The sequence below is a fragment of the Callithrix jacchus genome, chromosome 5 (assembly GCF_049354715.1).
Source record: "Callithrix jacchus isolate 240 chromosome 5, calJac240_pri, whole genome shotgun sequence".
NCBI lineage: Eukaryota > Metazoa > Chordata > Mammalia > Primates > Cebidae > Callithrix > Callithrix jacchus.
The window spans coordinates 145,774,009-145,790,349 of NC_133506.1; the positions used below are offsets into that span (position 1 = coordinate 145,774,009).

General features: G+C 38.2%; 1 protein-coding gene across 11 annotated transcripts in view; it reads left to right on the forward strand.

Annotated features, from left to right (window-relative positions):
- WASF3 (WASP family member 3) overlaps positions 1-16,341 on the forward strand; it is a 120,018-nt gene that overhangs the window by 35,590 nt on the left and 68,087 nt on the right. For 4 of the 11 annotated variants that reach the window (XM_035302400.3, XM_035302402.3, XM_078375210.1 and 1 more), the window contains exons 2-3: positions 13,050-13,157; positions 14,278-14,367. The exons of 2 other annotated variants lie outside the window; for them this stretch is intronic. The gene's annotated coding sequence lies outside the window, so the exon portion shown is untranslated. Of the gene's footprint in view, positions 1-13,049; positions 13,158-14,276; positions 14,368-16,341 lie in introns of those variants that run through there. 5 more of the 11 variants (XM_078375213.1, XM_002748937.7, XM_008998053.5 and 2 more) reach the window with 2 other exon arrangements.

Consider the following 16,341-nt stretch of genomic DNA (forward strand, 5'->3'; position numbering starts at 1 on the left):
ATTTTCTGCTGGACATTAAGAACAGTAAAGACTAAGGAATATCTACCCCGGCAAAGGGTTTGCTCCTCCTTTTGTCACAGTGTTAATGTTGGGGACTGAGCTGGATCTGGGCTTTGAAGTAGCATTAGTTAGCGTCAGTTCACCATTGGATTCACATAGTTTGAGAGTGGGATCACGAACTGGTTTTCAGCAGTTTTCACTTAGAAGCCCAGTAAGATCTTGGAAATCTCTTGATGCTTCAGAGCCAAGCTGCCAACTTTCTGAATGGTGGGAGATTTCTCTTTGTTTATAGCTTGGCTGCTAGCCTTTCTGGGCACTGGTGAGTTCTTTTTACTCTTCATGGCTTTTGGCTCCTCAGAAGGTCTCTCTTTGCGTTGCTCTTCCTTATTTTATTTATTTATTATTATTATTATTTTTGAGATGGAGTCTCACTCTGTTGCCCAGACTGGAGTACACTGGTGTGATCTTGGGTCACTGCAACCTCCATCTCCGGGGTTCAAGCAATTCTTCTGCCTCAGTCTCCTGAGTAGCTGAGATTACAGGCACATGTTACCATGCCCGGCTAATTTTTGTATTTTCAGTAGAGATGGGGTTTTGCTATGTTGGTCTCAAACTCCTGACCTCAGGTGATCTGTCCTGCTCCTCTTTTTTTTTTTTTTTGAGAGGGAGTCTTGTTCTGTTGCCCAGGCTGGAGTGTAGTGGCGTGATCTCGGCTCACTGCAACCTCCCCCTCCCAGGTTCAAACAATTCTCCTGCCTCAGCGTCCAGTGAAGCTGGGATTACAGGTGCCTGTCACCATGCCCAGCTAATTTTTTATATTTTTAGTAGAGACCCTAAAAGCTGATTTCTGTCCCCTTACTTGCCTTTCTCCTGGTGCCAGGCTGCTGCTCTGCATCTAGGGACTTGACAGGTGCCTGATATAGGGGCTCTCTCAAGTTCTCCTTCCCTAGCACCTTGTGTATTTGATTAAGGCCCACAGCAAAGAGTTGGCTGGCAAGTGGATGCAGATTTGCTGTGCTTTGGGGCTCTTGGAGATTCGAATCTATCATTTTAGTTCACATGGCGACATTAGAAGTTTAACAGTTCAGCCAGTATCTTTACCCCTATCTATGGCAGATTCTTTGTCTTTCTACCACTTTGCCACTGATGAAAACAGCTGTGGATTACTACTTTTCACACGAAGGCCTTGATATCTGGTATTTACTTATTGTAGGTTTGTGTTCTACACTTTCTAAATCCTGGGGCAAATTGTCTCTATGTAACGTTACAGAATGTAGGTTACAGTCATCCCATGGGATTTGATTCATTGAGGCAAAGTGAATAAAATATTTCCAAAAGGCATCATTTCTAAGTAGATTGGGGAGTTCAGACCTTGGCTTTGCCACTTGGAGCTTGGTGGTAGTATTCAATTACCTACTCTGTGAAAGTACTCTTTGTTCATTGGAGGCTGTAACACCCACCTCTATCATCCCCTTTGGGCTCTGAATACTAAATGATGCAGAAGTACACAATAAACTTCCCAGGGCTTGAATGGTTTGCCTAGAATTACTATAGGAAAATATTTTGAGATTTACCTTTAATGGTAGAGTGAACAGTAAGGTGAGTGGGATGAATACATGCTTTACATTTCCTGAGTTATCTTTACAGAAAGATTATTATTTCATTTCAAATAAAAGAAGAGCAGGCTACTAGTTAAAAGCATGGTCCTTGAAGACGGGTTTTCTACGTTTGACTTTCAACTCTATTATTTACTGTATGACCTAGGGCAAGCCACTTCACTTCTCTGTTTCTTAGTTCCCTTGTTTATAAAGTGATGATACTACTAGTTACTGCTTCACAGGCTTGCTGTGAGGACCAAGTGAGAGGCTAAGAACTTAAAGCAGAGTTCTGACTCAGCACGGCAGGCTCATTCTTCTCATTGCTTCTCATTTTTTCCTTTCTAGATGCCCTCATGTCAGGGCAGAGACAATCCTGGTTAGCTTTTCATCCCAGCAGAGAATTCATATACAAATCCTGATTAAAAAGGTGTTTTTAGTAAGATGTTTCACAATGCCCATGGGAGCTGGGCGTCTGTTCTGTTGTTGGTTGGTTCGTATTGAAGGCCAGATGTTTCAGCTCCTCTTTCATGACTTTAATCTCCTTGTGTTGGATTCGTCACCAAAAGACAAACAGGAGCATCCGCTCTGCATTACTTATTACCTCCAAGAAGAAACACTGTCGCAGCAGTGTTGAATGTTAATATCTGTACTCTACACATCCTCTCTCCACCTCTCAACTTCCTTAGTTGTAGGAATGTGGTATATAGTGGGGGTGATTGCTTTCTTTGTGGCAGGATAGAGATGATTAGCAATTTGGTTCTCTTAGGTTGAAAATGCTTCAATTTATAGGTTATATAGTAGATAGAGACATGCTATGTTGAAATCTCATGGTTTTGTGGGTTTATATAATGTCTTTTCAGCATTTTTAGATGTAATAACATTCATTTGCTTTCAAATGGATTTTAAAAATTACTGATTACTTTTGTATTAAGATTTGGGATCATTAAGTTTAAGGGTATTGATAAAAAAATGGTATTTAATCTCTGTGTATTTGGTATGTGAATTATGTAGCAGATATTTTAGGAAATTTCCATGGAATTCCATTTATCTCAGCAGTTGTGAAGGGAGAAGATAATATTGTAGATGTAACTTGCTGGAATGCCTTTAATTTTAATTCTGTTGACTGTCCCTGTGTATAGGTTTATTGCCACTTATATTTCTTCAGTTTATATGTGGAGTCTATAGTCATTTAATCATTATTCCTGTGCTCAAAGGTTCTACAGAGATAAGGCTTTCCTTTGGGCTCTTCTGGGTTTTGAAAGAAGCATCCTGTCACTGGAATATGGATGATGGTGGATGATGGAGAGAATTGGGCAGAATCTGGATCTTGATACCCTCCTGCCTTCATGGTTGACAGATTCAGCTGGCATTTCATGCAGAATTCAAATTATTAACAGAAAACTCTACAAAAGTAAATAAAGCTTTAGTTAAATAAAATAAACATGAATATTTCAGATATCAGAATATCTACTGTTTGGAATATCTACATTCCTGTACTCTTTCAGTGAGTACAGGATTGGCCATTATTATCTTTATTTGTAGAAATCAAAGAGGAGCTCGGTCAGGCGTATTTGATCTATTGGCCACTGACCACAAGGATGAGGTTTGTCATGTGGAGACAGATCAGAGTTGCCACCATAACCTCAAAGAGTGAGGATGTGGCCTGTCATCTGCATACACTCTTTTTGCCAAGAGTGGGCTGAGTAAAGCTGCCAGATTGTGGTGATTGTGCTTGTCTGCCAACAGTGTGTGTTTTAGTAGTTGAGGAATAATACCTACCATTTATTAAACGCCTCTGCTATCTTGCTATGTTCTTTACCCATAAGACTTCATCCTCCCCTTCACATTTTAAGGAGAGGTATGATTAGCCTTATTTTTATAAAAGGAGAGCTTAAGACTAAAACAGTAATAACACTTTCAAGGTCCAGAGCTTTTCGATGGTACTTCCAGGCTGGCACTCAGATCGCTGACCCCCATACCTCCGATCTTTCCCTTTACCATGCAGCCTCTGGTCCTCAGAGAATGTTTCCTACAGGATTATATTGGATGACTCTAATTAAATGATTACTGCTACTTAATTAATTGGAAATAGAATTTGATGCTAGAAATGTTTTTGGCAATAATGAGTTACTTTCTTCTAGGTAACTGAACTTTTACATTTATTTCTAGGAGGTCATTTTTTCCTTGTTTTTTGCTTGTTTGTATCTTCTCTCATAAATTGTTGTATTCTTGTGGCATGATGGTGGGCCATTTAGTTGCCTGATTGCATTAGATATAGCATGAGTAGGTTTTGACTCGAGGCTCAGGAGCTTTGAATGTAGACATGTTGTAAAATGTTATTGCTGTGTTTCTTAGTCTTGTTTGAACACATAGGATCCCCTGTGGGTAGAGGTTTATGAATGTCTTTGTTATACTTTATCTTCAGAGAGAGAAAAAGGAAAACTGAAGTTATTTGTTGAATTGCACATGGAATCTTTATGTCAGTTTAGTATTATAGAGGTAACTTTGAAATATAGTTTGATTTTGGAGTATTTAAAAATTGTCATGGTAATAACAAAAAAAATACCTTTGGAATGCAGTATTTACATCTTGCTATTTCTGTTTGATAATGTACAGATTTCTGTGTACTATGTGCACTTACATAATGATTTTCATTATTTGTCCAAATGTAAGACTCAACATATTTAATGAAACTAAGTGGTAATCCCAATTTGGTTATGATCTAACCTGTTGGTATCCAACAGATTGCTGACTGTAAGGTATTTTAGTTTAGGATATTTGTCACCTGATTTTTAAGTCTGAGTTTGAAGAGGAAGGAGATAAGGGCCCATGGGGAGTTAAGAGTAACTGCTGTTGGTACCTCTGTTAAATTTGTCTTTCTCCTGAAATAGCTGTGGAAGTGCAGCACTCCAGGTATAAGCTGAAGATAAAAAAAGACAGCACTATCCTTCTTCTGGCCAGTTGTAGAAGGCTCCACAGCTCCTTGTGTTGGGGCCCATGTGGTACCTTTTGTAGGGGTCAGACTGTATAGTTGATGCGAGGACAGATTAGAAAATCTGGATTGAGAGAGCAAAATGAGGCTGGAAGTTAAAGGTGTTCCAGCACCTGAACAGGAACCAGGTTAATATTCCGGAATCAAGGTGAGTCAAATCAAGGAAGTAAAAACATGGATAACTAGTTGGTCAGTTGAGCAGATGCTCAGGAGGCAATATGAAATCAGAGACCAGGGATGGGATATAGGCATGGGAGAAAGGCAGAGACTCAAACCAGTAAAGGGTGTAAGGCAACTTTAGGCACAGTTAAGAAAACCCCTTTTGGGCTGTGCACAGTGGTTAACACCTATAATCTCAGCATTTGGGAGCCTGGGCAGCATAGTGAGAGACCCTGTGTCTCTCTACTAAAAATATTTATAAAAAACTTTAAAAAAGGAAAACATCTTTTATACTTATTTATAATGGCCTGTGAACAACTTCAAGGATTTTCTGGTTGAAGACAGGATGGTGGGGCCAAAGGTAAGGGTGATGCCGTGGTTTGGTTGCTGAAGTTAGGGAAAGAAAGATATTTGTCTACTAGATTATTCTTAGGTGGCATCATAAACAGTAATTTAATGCATATGTACATAATAAGGCTTCTGATTGAGTTGCGAAGACAGAATATAGGCCTGTGAAGGTAAATCCCATTGGAAAGTAGCATGTGTTGGGTTTCATATTGATGATAACTCCTAGTGAGTTCTGTTGGGGTTAGGAGGATGAGTGATCTTGCTGGGTTGGGGTGGTCCTGAAACCATAGTGAAGAAGATAGAGTCAGTCAGAAGGAGTGGAGTTTGGAATAAACCTTGGAACTTAGATGAGACAGATGTAGGTGAGTATGTCTCCCAACTTTATTGACTCTTGATTTTTTTTTTTTTGATGAGTAACTCTATTAGACTGTTTCCTAATTTGCAAGATAGTTAAACTAATTCCTATCTTGCAGGTGTCAAGGTTGTAGGGGATTAAATGAGATGATTTATATGAAAGCCCTTTGTAAATGGCACTGTGGATTCAGATGTAAGTTGTTATTAATAAATTGCCAGTTACAATGGGGAGCCTGTTGGATAACAGCTTTGTTTTAATTCATTCATCATATGTAAATGAGGTGGTACTCTTTGTAATCAGAGCTGTTTAATGAAGGTCATGATTAGAGGGAAAGACTCAGGAGGCTGTTTTTAAGTAAGGCTGGTATATGCCTGAGATTTCACTTATAAACGTATAAATACAAGATTAATATTGAGAAGTACTGTTGAATGTGCATCTGAAATGCTTTGCATTTTTTGGTTGATAAAAAGAAATGTATTTGAAGAGAAAGTTACTGAGCTATTTAAAAAAAGGAGTCCATTTAGTAGCAAAATTACACGATACTTCTCATTCTACATTCTGAAACAGGCTATTTTTAGCATCTCTTTGAATCAGGGATGAATTCTAGTTATAGGGTTCAGTAATTAAAGCAGGAAAAATATAAAGCAGTTTGGGCAAGAAAATCTTTTTACTTGAGTTGGATTTGTTTCAAGGTTTAAACTGTCATCTAAAGGACCTCCCTGGAAGCCACTGCTTTCCTAATCTTTGTGGGGTCAAGAGCAACAGGAAGTTCCAAAAGAACGGCCAAGGACATAGTGTCCCACTTTTCTAGAACAGGGGAGTTTTAAAAATTCTGGAATTCTCTTATTTCCTAACTGGTAAACTTGTATCTGTATTCTCTGCACAATCCTGGACAGAGGCGCCAGGGTCCTTTGGCCTTTCCCTGTCTTTGCTGTCCTCAGGTCCGCCCTTCTGGTCAGTGCTTCCACCCTTAGGACCTCTGGCCCTCTGTCCAGCTGTTCTGCTGGCCCCTGATTTTCCTCCAGTTCTCAGGCTGCCTCTGAGTATTGCTAAAGAAAACTGCTTAATAGTGCCCTTGGTACCAGTCCACCTTTGTAGCTAATGATGGTAGATTATTCAGAATGTTGCTGAACAGCTTTTTTACTTGGTTCTAGACAACAGTCTTTCCTCAAACGGGAAGCCTTATTTTATCATGAGCAAGTTATTATTACTTTATCTTTTTATGCCAATTGCAAAGAAGCTCATTAATTGTTTGGTGGAATTGAAACAACCGTTGACTCAAATTCTCATGCTTTATGCCTGTGTGGCACTTGAAAGTGGTGATCACAGAGCCAACTCTGGGTCACTGTGAGACAAGTCCAGCTTTTCCAGTTGAAGTAGGTTAGGAAGATACATTTGTTTTTTAAGCTCAGCACTTGGGAAAAATCCCTTCTTTGACAAATGTTTTTGGGTGTTGTCTGTGTGCCAAGCATTGCACCAAGTGCTAGATTTAAAAAGAAAAAGATTTGTCCCAGTGAAGAATGAAGTTAGGGATCGAAGTATTAGGATCTGTAGGTGGCTGACTGGGGCCAGACTTGTCAACTGTGAACATTAAAAAACGAAGCTTAACTGTCACACGTAGGCAGAAACATCATATGATTAGATTATCAAAGTTTTCCTTTGAAAACCAATTACATTTACTGTGGATTTCTCACCATTTTCAACCTCTAAGTTCTTTGATTTTTAGTAGTTTGGTACTTTTTGTTGTGGTAATGAATAGGCAAATTTAAGAGTAGGGACTAAGTTTGAACTTAAATCATCTTGGTTTTAGATTTTTGTGTTCTCATTTGTTCATTATTTGTTTTGTTCTGAATCCACATCGATCGAGAGGTTGCCATGAACTCCTTTCTGTGTGAAACCCTGGGATTGATACTGAGATGCAGTGAACATGCTCCCAGCTCTGGTGGGTTGTTGAGGTTGGTGCGGCATCACCTGGTGGTGATGGTAACAGTGATTGGTGCTCTTTATTGCTTGTTAAATGAGGCAGACAGCTCTTCCCATGGGTTAGCTCATTTAATTCTCACAGTCTGATTTTTGTAATTTGGGAAATGTAGGTTTAAATAAACTGCGCCGAGTTTTCTGTAGCTTCACAGGAGATGAACGGGTGGATACACACACACTTTATTTTAGGAGCAAGTTGTGTGTCTGGAGCTCTTTGACTGCCTCTTTTTTTTTTTGTGGCGGGGACAGGATCTCACTCTGTTACTCAGGCTGGGGTGCAGTGGTGTGATCGTAGCTCACTGCAGCCTCGACCTCCCAAGCTCGAGTGATCCTCCCACTTCATCCTCCTGAGTAGCTGGGACTATAGGTGTGTGTCACCATGTCCAGCTAATTTTTTGTTTTAATTTTTTTGTAGAGACAGGTTTTGCCATGTTGCTTGGGCTGGTCTCAAACTCCTGAGCTCAAGCAATCCTCTTGCCTCAGGCTCCTAAAATGCTGAGATTACAAGTGTGAGCCACTGTCCTGCCCCTTTGACCACCTCTTGTAGCACAGTATTTAGATGGTGATAAGAGTTTATCTTTATTACGAATTTGTATACTCTTTGCATCTCAAGGGACAGAAATCAATCTCTTGGTGTCACTGTTTACTGCAGCTGGAACTAGTCTTCTCTCATAGCACTTTGCATGCTCAGTAGTCCCCCATATCCTAAGTTTTGCTTACCATGGTTTCAGTTACTGGCAGTCACCTGTGGTCTGAAAATATTAACATATTTTGTGCATACACATGTAAGACCACATTCATGTGACTTTTATTATAGTATATTGGTATAATTGTTCTCTTTTATTATGAGTTATTGTTAGTCTTACTGTGCTTAATTTATAAAATATATTATCATAGATATGTATGTATAGGAGAATACTTAGTAAATAGGGTTTAGTACTATCCACAATTTCAGCCATTCACTGAGCGTCTCGGACTGTGCACTTCTCAGATGGTAGGGAAGGTTCCTGTGTCTCTCTTTTCCACTTAGCACTTTCTAGCTTGTGGTGTGGTATTTTTTTTGTATAACACAGCTTTACTTTTGTGTGAGTCATAGTTATACTTCTGATGCATAATGGTGGGCTAGTGTCAGAAGGCAAATTGAGTAGCTGGGACTACATGTGTGCGTCACCATGTCCAGCTAATTTTTTATTTTTATTTTTTGTAGAGACGGGTTTCACTGTCTAATTTTAAAAAAGATCTAATTGGCTTTTATTTGTGATTCTAGCATTGAATCATACTACAGAACACTCATTCTATAAAATAGGATGAGTGTTCTGGTGAGCTGAGGAGAGGAGCTTGGTTTTATAGGCAGAAAAAGGCCGAAGAAAGCAGAAATAAATAATGAACAGCAGATTGGTCATTTCAAAATTACTTTCCTTTAGGGTTAAAACAGAGGGAACTTTCTTATTATCCCAGCTCAGGTAAACTGGGCCTCTTCTGGTTGGTTGCCTTGAATCTCTTATTTTTGTTTTTAATAGAAAACTGGCTTGTTTCAGAGCAGGTTTTTTTTTGTTGTTTGTTTGTTTTTGTTTTTTTGAAACAGGGTTTGGCTCTGTCAATCAGACTGCAGTGCTGTGGAGTGATCTCACTCACTGAAGCATCAACTTCCCAGGCTCAGGCGATCCTCCTGCTTCAGCCTCTTGAGTAGGTGGGATCACAGGAGTGTGCCACCATGCCTAGCTAATTTTTAAATTATTTATAGAGATGAGGTTTCCCTGTGTCGCCTGGGCTAGTCTCAAACTCCTAGACTCAGGCAATCATCTTACCCAGGCCTCCCAAAGTACTGGGATTACAGGCACGAGCCCCTGTACGCAGCTGAGTTCAGTTTGATTAAGTGGCAGTTACCACAAGTGACTCCATTCTGCTTTGGTCTGGTTTGCTGGGGCCTAGTGCAGGAGCTCAGTCCAAAGTAATGCTTCCCCCTCAGCCTGAAACTGTGTTAAACAGTAGTAAATGTTCGAATGAATCCATCAGTGGTTGATGGGGCCCAGATTGTTGTCTGGGCTGTCAGACTCGCTGGCCAGGCACTATTAACCCAGAGGTATGGGACACTCACAGATTTTTTACAGTGTCATATATCAGGAATTGGTTCCTTTTTCTTCATATTTTACAAGGCAGTTATTCTTCATTAAATGGAAGGGAAAGAAAATACCATCTTATGATTCTTTTATTTAGGTCTGTGATAAGTAATTTTTGAGTGAATAAAGTACTCAAAACTAGGATAATTTCTCTTCATTTGCTCTCTCATAGAATAATTAATACAGTTTTATTGAAATTAAAATAGACCTAGCTAAGAATGTGATACAGATAGGTGTTGAGTGAATGTCAGCTAACATTATTTTTAATTAACAGCAGTATCTCTTCTGCTGTTTGTTTTATATTTATTTGTTTTTGTTTACTCTTCCCCACCAGATAAACTTTCTGGGGCAAAGACCTTATTACTTGACATTGTTTTTGCCTCACTTTCTATAACAGTTATGTGTTGAATGGTATGGTGGGGCCAGCTAAAATGTGTTCATACTGGCTTTGACTTTAAAAGGTGTGGGACTGTTCTAGCAATGGGGTGTTGAAGCTCAGAAAGTCAACCTGAGAGTCCAAGAAAGAGGAGAAACATCAAAATTGCTATCTTGTTATGCCAGACATGCTTTTTACTAAAAAAATTGTGTTTGGCATTCTTGTGAGGTATATTTCTCTGAAGCTAGGCTACATTTCTATAGTGTCTTGCAATCTCATAAATAGAACGTTTTATGTGAATAGTTGAAAACATTGATGATGTAATCTCATCAGTAGAAGTGAAAAGAACATAGAATTTCAGCCTGATTTAGGAGGTAAGACTGGGAAAAGCAGTAGGGAAGTAGAGCTATATCTCAAGCTAGCTTCTTGTTTCTGGAAAGCTAGAATTTGGAGGCTTACAAGAGATGTCAAGGACCAAAATAGTAAATCCAAATACAATCAGATTAGGATAATATTGGTAGATTAACAATGAATCATTTAGATACAACCTGTTCTCAGGTTAAGTGTTTTCATATAGCAGCATTCTTTATTTCATATTGATTTTGGATGTTGTGGACAAATAAGATTAAACGGCATATTACTAGGGAAAATTTTATTACCACTGACCTTGTACCAATGCCCTATAGTACAAAATTACATATTTCATGAGATAAGCTCTGTAATTTCTCTCATCAGACTACAGAAGCATGTAAACTGAGTGAAGTGAGCTGTTGATGAGGTGAATGGTCTGTAATGTATTTGAAATTACCTGCACTAATGTTGACTGTTATAAAACTGCATGGTCCCCTTCTCTCTGCCCCCTCTTCTTTTTGGCAAAATACTTTTTTTTTAACTAAACAGTTATTTTTTCTGGCTTGACTTTGGTCTGTGATGATTCCCTAAATTGGGACTTCTGTGGTTTCATGATGTCATTTTTCTTTTATTTTTTACCTGAATGGTATAATAATTTTTATTTTGTAGTAATATTTTAATACTTAGGCCTAGAGACAGCAAGATTACATTTTGTTGCTACCATATTGAGATCATTATTTGGAACCCAAGGATAAGTACATCTGTCATGGGATTTTAGCAGGGAGAGGTCCTTAGAGATCACCCGGTTTGTTCCTCTATTCAGTGATTTGTTCATTATTCAAATATTTCAGTGTCTATATGCTTTTCTTTGCAATATTTTTCCCCAGATGTTGGTAATAACACTTTCAATACAACTATCTCAAGCCAAAAACCTTAGAAGAATACTGTCCAACATAGTAGCCACTGATCACATGTTACTATTTAAATGAACATTAGTTAAAATGAAGTAAAATATTCAGTTCCTCACTCACATTAATCATGTTTCAAGCTGGATCCAGTACTCCATGTGGCTAGAGGCTGCCTTGTGGGACAGTGTCACTGTGTAGAACATTTCCATCACTGAAGGACATTTATTTGGACAGCACTGCCTCAGAGCACTCCTTGACTCCAGGGGACATCTCAGCATCCCCATCCCACTTAATCTCCTGAGATCTATGTCTGTCAGATTTGTTCCCTTTAAAAAAATCTTCCCTTGTCTTAGTTTAGGTCTTCATCATCTATAATCTGAATTATGGCTTAAATTCAGTGACCAGCCTTATGAAGCTGTCCCTGCTGCTGCCCCTCCACCTGCAGCCACCTTCTCCCTTGTGCTCTGTGCATCCCCTGCATACACCTGTTAGAGCGCTGGTCCCATGGAATGCTACCTGCTTGTTTACAGACTTTTATTCTGGTGAACAGAGAGGTTCTTGGGAGTGCAGGATTGGGCTTTTGTTTTTCCAGGGGTAGGGGCATGCACAGTAACAGGCACATAACCACATATATACATGTTTATTGAGCAGTTAGAGGCATGGATGGATGGAGGCCATAGCAGGTTGCAGTTTGAGGGCGAGAGACCTTTGGATACCTGGAAAGTAGACAACAGGAGGGAATTTCTGATGGGGAGCATAACGGATGCAAGGCCAGAGGTAGGAAGTTACAGGGCAGTTCTGCTCCTCAACAGTAGCCGCAGGAGAGTACTGTCAGCACCATTCAGACTGTAGCCATTGATGGAAATAGAATTAGAGTGATGGTGTTACATAGAAAGAAGCATGCTTCCCTGTGCTGGCCAGTATTGCACCTCTTAGTAGAGGTGCTGTGTTTCCACTTAGCAGCCTTAACCTGTGACTTAAAAGGAGTTACTGATATGCTCTCCACTGTCAAATGTGTAGCTATGTATTCACAAAATCTAGTTAATTCTTCACGACTTTTATGGTTCCTGACTTATGTTAGAAATGTTAGCAGCTCAGCAGCAAAGAAAACTGCATATGTCCATGTCCAAAAGGCTAGTAATATGCCCTTTATCTACAATCTAATGCAGATATTGCTTACTTTCTTCTTTTTTTTTTTTTGTGGAGACAGGGTTTCGCCATGTTGCCCAAGCTGGTCTCAAGCTCCTGGGTTCGTGATCTGCCTGCCTCAGCCTCCAAAGTGCTGGGATTACAGATGTGAGCCACACAGCACCCAGCAAGAACAGCTACTTTCTAGCCAGACTCATCCTGATTCCTCTTTTTCCTACTGTGTGATCCTAAACAACTCACTTTTGATCCTAATTTTTTTTATTTTTAAATGGAGATATTACCTGCCTCTGAGGACTAAGTTAAATGTATATGAGGTATTAGCTCTATGCTTAGACCTGAGGAAAGCGTTTACTGAATAATAGCTAATAACAAAAATAATAAGTCCATAGCCTTTCACACAAATGGGAAAATTCGTAATTTTTTCACAAAGAGAGAGTTACCATGTGATTCTTAAACATAAATGGTCATCCAGAAAACACAAATGATGCTGGGCATTTTCCTTTGCCTTAGGCACGATTAGCTAGATATAATCATCTCTTAAGTGAAATGTATAGTGCTGCTTACTCAGAATCATCAAGTTGAATCAGCTGATGTAGTAGAGGTGAAATTTGACCTGGATAATCTTAACTCAGGGTTAATTTTCTGTATTTGGAAATAAGGTGATCACTTATGCAGATTACTTAGGAAAAAACTCACTTTTCTGTTTTACTCAGCATCAAGAACATGCTTTACAGCTGCTCCGAAGGAAGAGAAGAAAATTGTGTGCTGCTTTAGTTTTAAATAAGTAAAACAGGATGTATAAAATAGAGTATCGCTGAATGGTAACTATATTTTTTTTAACTGTTTGTTATAAGGGCAGTTGTGGTCTTAACTGTGTGGGTTCTTAGAATCTACTGGCCTACGTAGAATTCATGTGGGTCCAGATAATTCCTCTTAGTAGACTCAAAGTTGGTTTTCTTCCATAATGAAATGGTACAGTTTCTGCCTTCTCATGCCTGGACCTCCTTTCCCAAGCCTTGCTCCTCACACCCATGTTTGACCTTCCTGAAACTGCACCCCACCCCACTTCTGCACCACTGTGCTCTCGCTTTCTTGCTTCTACCTTATTAAAATGATCTGCATTTATTTGTTACCCTCACAAGATTGTGAGTACCTTCATGAACAGGCATTTTCTTATTCATTTTTATGTGTTCAGTGTTTAAAGAGGGGCTGACTTCTACAAGATGCTTGTTAAAGTCTTGCTGAGTTCACTAAAATTTTCTTGTGTGTGTTCTTCCCAAGTAAATAATAATTCTGATTAGGAAACTATATCATGTTTCTTTTTACCTTATAGCTCTAGCACATTGGTGCACATCACTGACCAGTTTGCTCTGTAGCCTTGCTATTAATGTCTAGTGTTCTGGAAACACTTTCCAGGGTGTGTTTGGCAGTTATTAAATCTGTTACTGTTTTACACCTGTACCTACTATTAAAATATTTATAAAATGATCACCAAGACTTTTATTGAACTTGAATATTGTTATGGGAAAAATTGTTACAAATGCTCTTATTAGGTACAGTTATGTGAATGATTACTGTTATTTGACTCAGTCTGGAGATAGTAACGAAACCTAAAGTGTATGTGTTGTTGAGTAACTGAATTGAGTAGTTTAGTTGAATACACTTAAACTTGACTTTTTCTTTTTCTGCCCTTTGTCTATTATTTATGGTAAGTCCTTGAAGTTAATTTCAGAGGTTTTTCCAGCATAGGGGGTTGGAATTTTATACAGGATATCACACACATTATTAGTTTCTTAGTTAGACTAGTTAAAAAAGAACTAGTTCAGGGATTCGAGTTTCCTTGAAATTGTTGAAATGTGAAATTTGAATTTAAGACTTTCTTGAAGACTTGAATGCATTTTGCCCACTGCTAATATTTTTTTCTTTTCTTTATACTTCTAGTTTTGATTGCTGTTACTACTACTTATAACTGAGCCAAAGTGGTGATGCTACTTGAGGGGAATTTCTGCAACCCATAGTCAATGATATATGGTAAGAATGTGTGCCTTTTACTCTTAAAGCCATTTAATTTCTCTATAATTATAGTTTAGAAATTTAATTAAAAATAGACTAGCATAAAATATTTTAATATTTTTGAATGTTAATTTAATATTAATATGCTTTAATAAATATTAACAGCAGATAATATTTAGTGCTTTAGATCCTAATCAATAGTTTGTGACTTTGAAAGAGAAAAAAATAACTTGATATATTCATTTCCATACTAATTTTTTGTTTGAAAAATATGATTATGTAGTTTATGACTTATTAAGCAGAGATCTCAGTTTTCCTCCCTATATTTTTGCCCATTTACTTTTCCTTTCCTGGAATTAACCAATTCTTTGCTATCTGAATCTTGCTAATAATGAATGGGTGTGAGAAGTCAAGATTTAAAAACTTAAACCTAGTCAGTTTTACTATAATTTACTCTGAACTGAGGTGGTGGTGATTGTAATAGTGGCTAAAATGAGGTTTTTGAATTATTTATGGATTTCAATGAGCTGTCTTGCTCTAATTTTAAGGGGTAATTGAGGAGTAATGAGACATAGCAGACTAGCAGGCCAAGTCATTTCTCTGAGCTTCACTTTCTTCGTGTGCAGAATACTATCATCTGTCTTGCCTGATTTATGAAATAGTAAAAATCAAATGAGATGATGAATATGGAATTTTCCTTCCCTTTCTTTCTTTTTCTTTTGGAAGGATAGGGAGAGATTAACAAGTCTTTTGGTTTTAAGATGGTATTGAAAGAGAACATAAGGTAGAAGAAAGGATATTATACCAGGAGCTGGAAGACCTGATCTCTAATCCTAGCTCACCTTGACCTTGGGCATACCATTACATATTAATTTACCATAGGAAAACTGAACTTGATTTCCATACTTCCACTTTACAGGTAATTTTTCAGAATATTCTGTGTTCTATGACCACAATTTAATTAAGCTAGAAATCAGTATCACATACCCAAGAAATTCCAAAATATTTTGAAATTAATGATCACGTCCTGAAAACCCATGGGTTAAAGAGGAGCTTACTAGGGAAAATACCTTGAATCAAATGAAAATGAAAGCATAACATACCAAAATGTATGAAATGCACCTAAAGCACTACCTTAAGGGGAAATTTATAGTGTTAAATGCTTATATTAGAAAATAAAAGTTAAATAGCTTTTGGGCTTTTCCTGTATGTCATGATGGATTACAGGCTGATTATAGTTCTGATAAATGGCTTCTTTCACTTCCTATCCAATTAATGTGAAAAGAGGAGATAGTTTAATTTTTTTTCTCAGATAAGCATTTATTTTTTAACACTAATACTGTCTAGTATTTGTGTTCCACTTTATAGTTTTTGGAGGGCTTTCAGGTGTGTCATCTCACCATAGCCTTTTGAGATAACCAGGCAGTTATTACTGCTTTCATATTTAAAATAAGTACTTGAGGCTTATCAGATCTCAGCTCTTGAAGAACCAGGGGCGTCTGCTTGCCACGCCATCTGCTTGTTTGGCTGCTGTGCTACGTTTCCAGGTCACTTGAAGAAGCGCTATCTGTTTTCAGACTGTTGTAGGTGACACACTCTGATTAGCTTGGTAGGCAGATTCTCTTCGATGAGGAAATTCTCTAGGAGGAGTACTTTTTGGGATATTTCCATTGCTGTTTGTATTATGCCCGTTAGCGGTGGCCTTTTATGAAGTATCGTTTTGGAGCTCTGCTTGTCTAGTTGCTAAATGTGTCTTTCCTATCTCATGTCTTTTATCACGATATTTAGTCCTGTGTGTGGCTAGCAGTTGACCTTCATGTTAGAATGTACATGTTAAATAAACGTTCAGTGATCTCCTACTTTGTCATACTCTTATCTATCTCCACAGCTTCATTTCTAAACAGCTTTACTGAAGAATAATTGATATACAGTAAACTATGCTTATTTAAAATGTATAGTTTGATAAATTATTTAAAATATGTATACACTCAT